Source organism: Bombus pyrosoma, linkage group LG16 (assembly GCF_014825855.1).
Source record: "Bombus pyrosoma isolate SC7728 linkage group LG16, ASM1482585v1, whole genome shotgun sequence".
NCBI classification, from domain to species: domain Eukaryota; kingdom Metazoa; phylum Arthropoda; class Insecta; order Hymenoptera; family Apidae; genus Bombus; species Bombus pyrosoma.
In genome coordinates this window covers 553,289-558,752 of record NC_057785.1, presented here as the reverse complement: position 1 = coordinate 558,752, position 5,464 = coordinate 553,289, and positions in this window count along the sequence as shown.

The following is a 5,464-nucleotide window of genomic DNA, read 5'->3' as shown; positions in this document are numbered from 1 at the left end:
TGGAGATAAACAAAATTGTAGTTCCGGAATCACAACCGTTCCCAAGAATAGAAGATATCATAGTCAAAGCAGGAAATTGCTATCTCTTCTCAACGTTTGACATTAATTCAGCGTTCTGATCAATTCCAATAAAAAAAAGAGGACCGAGAGAAGAAAAGAAATGTTTACCGTTCAGACTGAAAATCTCTCCCGCTATTTTTCAACGAGTGCTTGCAAATATTCTTAGAAGAAGTGGACTATAACAGAATTCTGTATAAATTATATTGACGACATCCTAGTCATCTTCGAAACATTCGATCAACATATCAAACACATAGAAGAGTTGATGAAGGTTATGTAAAAGGAAGGTTTCCGATTAAAACTGGCCAAATGTAAGTTCGCGGAAAACGTAGTAAAATATCTTGGCCACATCATCGAAAAAGATGGTATGAGACCAGGAAAAGATAACCTCAAAGCGATACGCAATTTAAACGCCCAAGAAACAAAAGAAACGTGAGAAAATTACTGGGGAAAATTAATTTTTATCATAAATTCATAGAAGACTCGTGCAGACTCTTAGAACCACTCCACAATTTACTGAGAATTATAGAATTTATTTGGAATGAAGAATGTGAAAGGTCATTTCAAAAGATTAAAGAATACCTCTGTTCAAGCACGATCCCTTCAATATATGACCATAGTAAAGAAGTATTTATTTATACAGATGCAAGTGGAGACAGTTTAGGAGCTGTCTTAAAGCAACCCCGAGAAAACGGGATGTTGCACCCGGTTGCGTATTTTTCAAGAAAATTAAAACCAACAGAAGCAAAGAAGAAAGCAATCCATCTTGAATGTCTTGTCATTAAAGACGTGATTCAGTACTGGCAACATTGGCTAATCGGTAAATATTTCACTGTCCTTTCAGACCATAAACCATTAGAATCAATGAGAATCAAATCAAGGACCGATGAAACTTTAGGAGATCTAATATTTTTACGTGACAAAACGATGGTTTTGAAGTGGCCGTGGTGGAAGTGACCGAGAACCTCCGCCGAGTCATGACGGCAATATACGACACGTCCACACCGCGAACCACACTGGGCACCGGGCGAAGCAGAGCCGTGTATTGGTGGACGCTCGACATCGCGGAGCTGAGGGCGAGATGCGTTCGGGCCCGAAGACGGTACCTGAGGGCCTGCCGCTGGCGACGACGCAACGGGCAAGAAGTCTCCCGGCGCTACCAAGCGTAGCGCGTGCTACGGCGCTCGCTACAGAAGGATATTAAGGTCTCGAAGAACCGTGCCTGGTCGGAACTGGTCGAAGCAGTAGAGCCCGACCCATGGGGAAGGCCATACAAGACGGTGATGCGGACACTTCGCGCGAAGGGACCTCTGGCAACGACGGAGATGGAACTGGCGCTGCTGCTGCAGATCATTGGGACGCTCTTCCGCCCGCAAGAGGACAGAGCGGCAGAACAGTTGCGGGACACAACCAGGACGGGGGAATGGATGGATGACTGGGAAATCAAGGAGGAAAAGCTGTGGGAGGCGACCAGAAGAATGGCCTCCCGCGATGTGGCGCCAGGCCCGGACGGAATCCCGGGCCGGATCTGGGGGGAAGTAATGGGGGTCATGGCTCCGAAACCTCGGCACCTCTACACAAAATGTCTTAGAGAGAGAGTCTACGTCCGTACATGGCGAGGCTGGTTTTACTCCATAAAGAGGGCGAAGCTGCCCAGCAGCAAGAGCGGAAGCAGCTTTACGGTGGCAGAGAGTGAAGGCCATACCGAAGGGGGCAGAGAATAGAAAGCAGGCGTACCGACGCTGGCAGACTGTCGTGCGGAACATTTAAAAGTGCAGTGACAAGTGCGGGCGAAAAGCGGTCATCTTGTACCGTCATTACGCCTTCGGACTTAGTGTCTGGAAACTGAGATGTCTGCACGAGGACAGACTTCACCTGCCACGGAGGCAAGGGTGGTCCTGCAACCCCTAAAAACACAAGAAGAGGAGGAGCATAGCCCGGAGATGAAAAAGAGAAAAAGGACCGAGGAGGAAGATAAAGAAGCGAAACAGCAAGATTCGCGACCGTTAAATGAAAAAACCCGGCCGGTACCTGACATTAGGGTACAGGCTGGGGAAATATAAAATAACGTTTTAGCCTTCTGCCTTGATCCCAGGAAGAAGGTAAACAAGGACCAAACTGCAACAATCATGCGGTACTTTAAGAACATGCGAGGAATTGTGGAGGAACTCCTGCTCCACAATAGTTATCTGACCGGTAAGCTAGAACAGAGCACCGGCTCAGATAAGAAAGATACAGAAATACTGAGCACGGTAAATAAGTCGCTGCAAGCCAGCAAGCTGCTGGAGACAGCAGTTAAAAAAACCGCGAGGATTGAACAAAAGCTGCCCTCCTACGCGGAGAAGGTAAAAGTGACCAGTAATAAGGTCGGGCAGAGCGCTGTAAAACCACCGAAGAATGTGGTAATAATCCGCCCAGAGGCAGCGGACAGCGAGATAAAAACGAGTGAGGAAGCGAGGGAAGCGGTGTTTACCTTGGTGAATCCCCGTAAAAAGGGCATACAGGTCACCGCGATAAAGAAGATCAGCGGAAATGGCCTAGTCGTGGAAACGACGAAGCCGGAAGGACTAAAAACGTTCGCGGAGAACGCGAAATTAAAGGAGGCTGGCCTAAAAACCAGCACGCCACAAAGAAAACTACCTCGGGTGATCATATACGACGTACAACAGGAAATCCCAGAGAAGGAAATAATGGCCTACATGAAGAAGCAGTACCAGGACAGGTTAAAAGAAGAGGACGTTGAATCCATCAAGTTCTGCTTCAGGACCGGCCGCAAGGACTCCCAGGAATCCAACTGGGTAATGGAAGTACCCCCCCCCCCCAGATAAGAGAAAAATTATTAAGGGGAAAAGTATACATTTCGTGGAATGCGTGTAAGGTCCGCGACTACGTCGCGGTCAGTCGTTGCTACAAATGCCAAGGATACGGGCACTTGGCAAGGAGAACGGACACAGCACAAAAGAGTGCAAAAGCAAAGAGAAGAAGCTGCGTGAACTGCAGGAAGGCAGGCAAGAAGGGCGATCACGCAGCCTCCAACGTGAACTGCCCTATGTACAAGAAGGCGTTGGAAGTAGCTGTTTCAAGAACTCGCTATGAATAAGACGATAAACAAAGACGTAAGAGGACGTGGGAGAAAATGGGGAATAAGGATTCTGCAGCATAACATTCAGCGATCCAAAACCGTTCCCCTCGAGATCAGGACGCAGATGGAAGCTGATGGCGATGAAATCTTGCTGATGCAAGAGCCATACAGCGTCGACGGAAAGATACCTGGACTCGGAACAGGAATCGCGATCGCCTGTCGAGGATCGAAAAACGGCCCGTCAATGGCGACAATTGAAGTCAAGTCCAAGCACTTGACGCCACTCGAAGTTGCCGGACTCTGCACAACGCATTGCGCATGTGTACAGGTAAGCGCCGGAGAAGTGGATATCTATATGATAGGCCAGTACCTTCCGCCGACCGAGAACATCGAGATCGGCATTAAACAACTAGACAAGGTACTGAGGAGTCTCAGAGGAAAGAAAGCCATTATAGGCCTAGAAACCAATGCAAAATCACATTTGTGGTGCAATAAGACCATCGACGACAGAGGAGAGGCTCTGGAGGCCATTATTGCGCAATACGGCCTCCATGTCCTTAACCAACCGGGGCAGGCTCATACATTCGAGACGACTCGAGGGCGATCGAACATCGACATAACAATGGCGAGTCCGGAAGCTATACCGCTCGTGAAAGATTGGAAAGTTCGCGAGGACGGAACCTCCAGCGACCATAGGATCCTCGAGACGCGCCTGGATCTCGAAGAAAGGAGTACCCGGCCGCAGCTTCGGAAGAGTAGGTATAATATAAGGATTGCCGACTGGGAGGTGTTCCAAAGAGTTGTCGCGAAGGAGAAGGAGGCACTCCGAGAAATAACTCTCCAACGGGCGGACGACGTCGAAAGAATGGCCGAACGAACGCAGGAAGTTCTCATAAAAGCCTGCGACGCGGCCACTCCAAAGTAGAAGTGGCACTATAGGTCAGTGCCATGGTGGACGTCCGAGCTCAGACGAGCAAAGAGGAACACCTACCGGGAAAGAAGATACCAAGGGACTAGGGACCCCGCAACGAGGGAACAGGAAAAGCTGCGGTACAGGGACACTAGAAGAGAGTATGTGAAAGCGATTACTAAAGCCAAGATACGAAGCTGGCAAGAATTCGTATCGAAGGAAGGCAATAAAGACCCCTGGGGCATCGCCTACCGAACAGTTACGGGTAAACTAAGAGAGGAAGAAACAGTGTCGACCCTGCGGATGCCACAAGGAGAAACCTCCAACTGGCGAACGACTGCGGAGGCGATGCTGTCTGCCCTGTTGTCCGACGATCAGGAAGATACGGACACGCCGGAGCAGGCAGTAATTAGACTTGAAGCGATAACCTCGCCGAATGTCGAAGACACCCCAGAGTTTCGGTTCGAAGAACTCAGTGGCGCTGTGAAACGACTAACGAAGGGGAAATGCCCAGAACCCGATTTAGTCGAAGCGGAAGTAATTCAATGCGCCTGGGGAGGAATTCACCAGGAGCTCCTCAGGCTCATGAACGGCTGCCTTATCTGGGGGGTTTTCCCAAGGAGATGGAAAATGGGGAACGTCATCACCATCCCGAAGGGACCAGAACGGGACAGAACTAGCCCGAAGTCTTACAGGCCAATCTGCCTGCTGTCTATGGTGGGCAAGTTGCTCGAAAGACTGATGGCTACTAGGATGGCGACCATATTTCATGAACACGTGTTATCCTCGGATCGACAATACGGCTTTCGTCCTGGGAGATCGACGGTGGACGCGATCACCAAATTCCGCGAGAAAGTCGAGCAAAAGAGCGAGAAGTACGTCCTCGCAATTGCACTCGACATATCTGGAGCCTTCGACAATTTATGGTGGCCGAATGTATTGCGTGAGCTGAAGAGAAGAGGCTGTCCCGACAACATATATCGGTTGACGAGGAGCTACTTCTCAGAGAGAACCGTGCAAATCATCGGGAAAAACGATACAGTCAGCAAGCCCGCCACGAAAGGATGCCCGCAGGGATCGGTATTGGGTCCAAGCTTCTGGAATCTGATATTTGATGACCTGCTGGCGGAACATACGACAAGCGCGATATATCGCGAACCGATCGCGTACGCAGACGACATAGTGATCCTAGTCGCAGGAAACGCGAGGAAGAAACTACAAGAGAAAGGACAGGAGGTAGTCACACGCGTTTCTACCTGGTGCAATAGGAAGAAACTGTCGCTATCGGCGGAGAAGACGGAAATGCTGCTCGTCAAAGGCAAACTTGACGCGGAAAGACCACCGATCATCAAGATCGACGGCAAGAACATAAGAATGGTGCGAGCGGTAAAGTACCTGGGAGTGTACCTTGA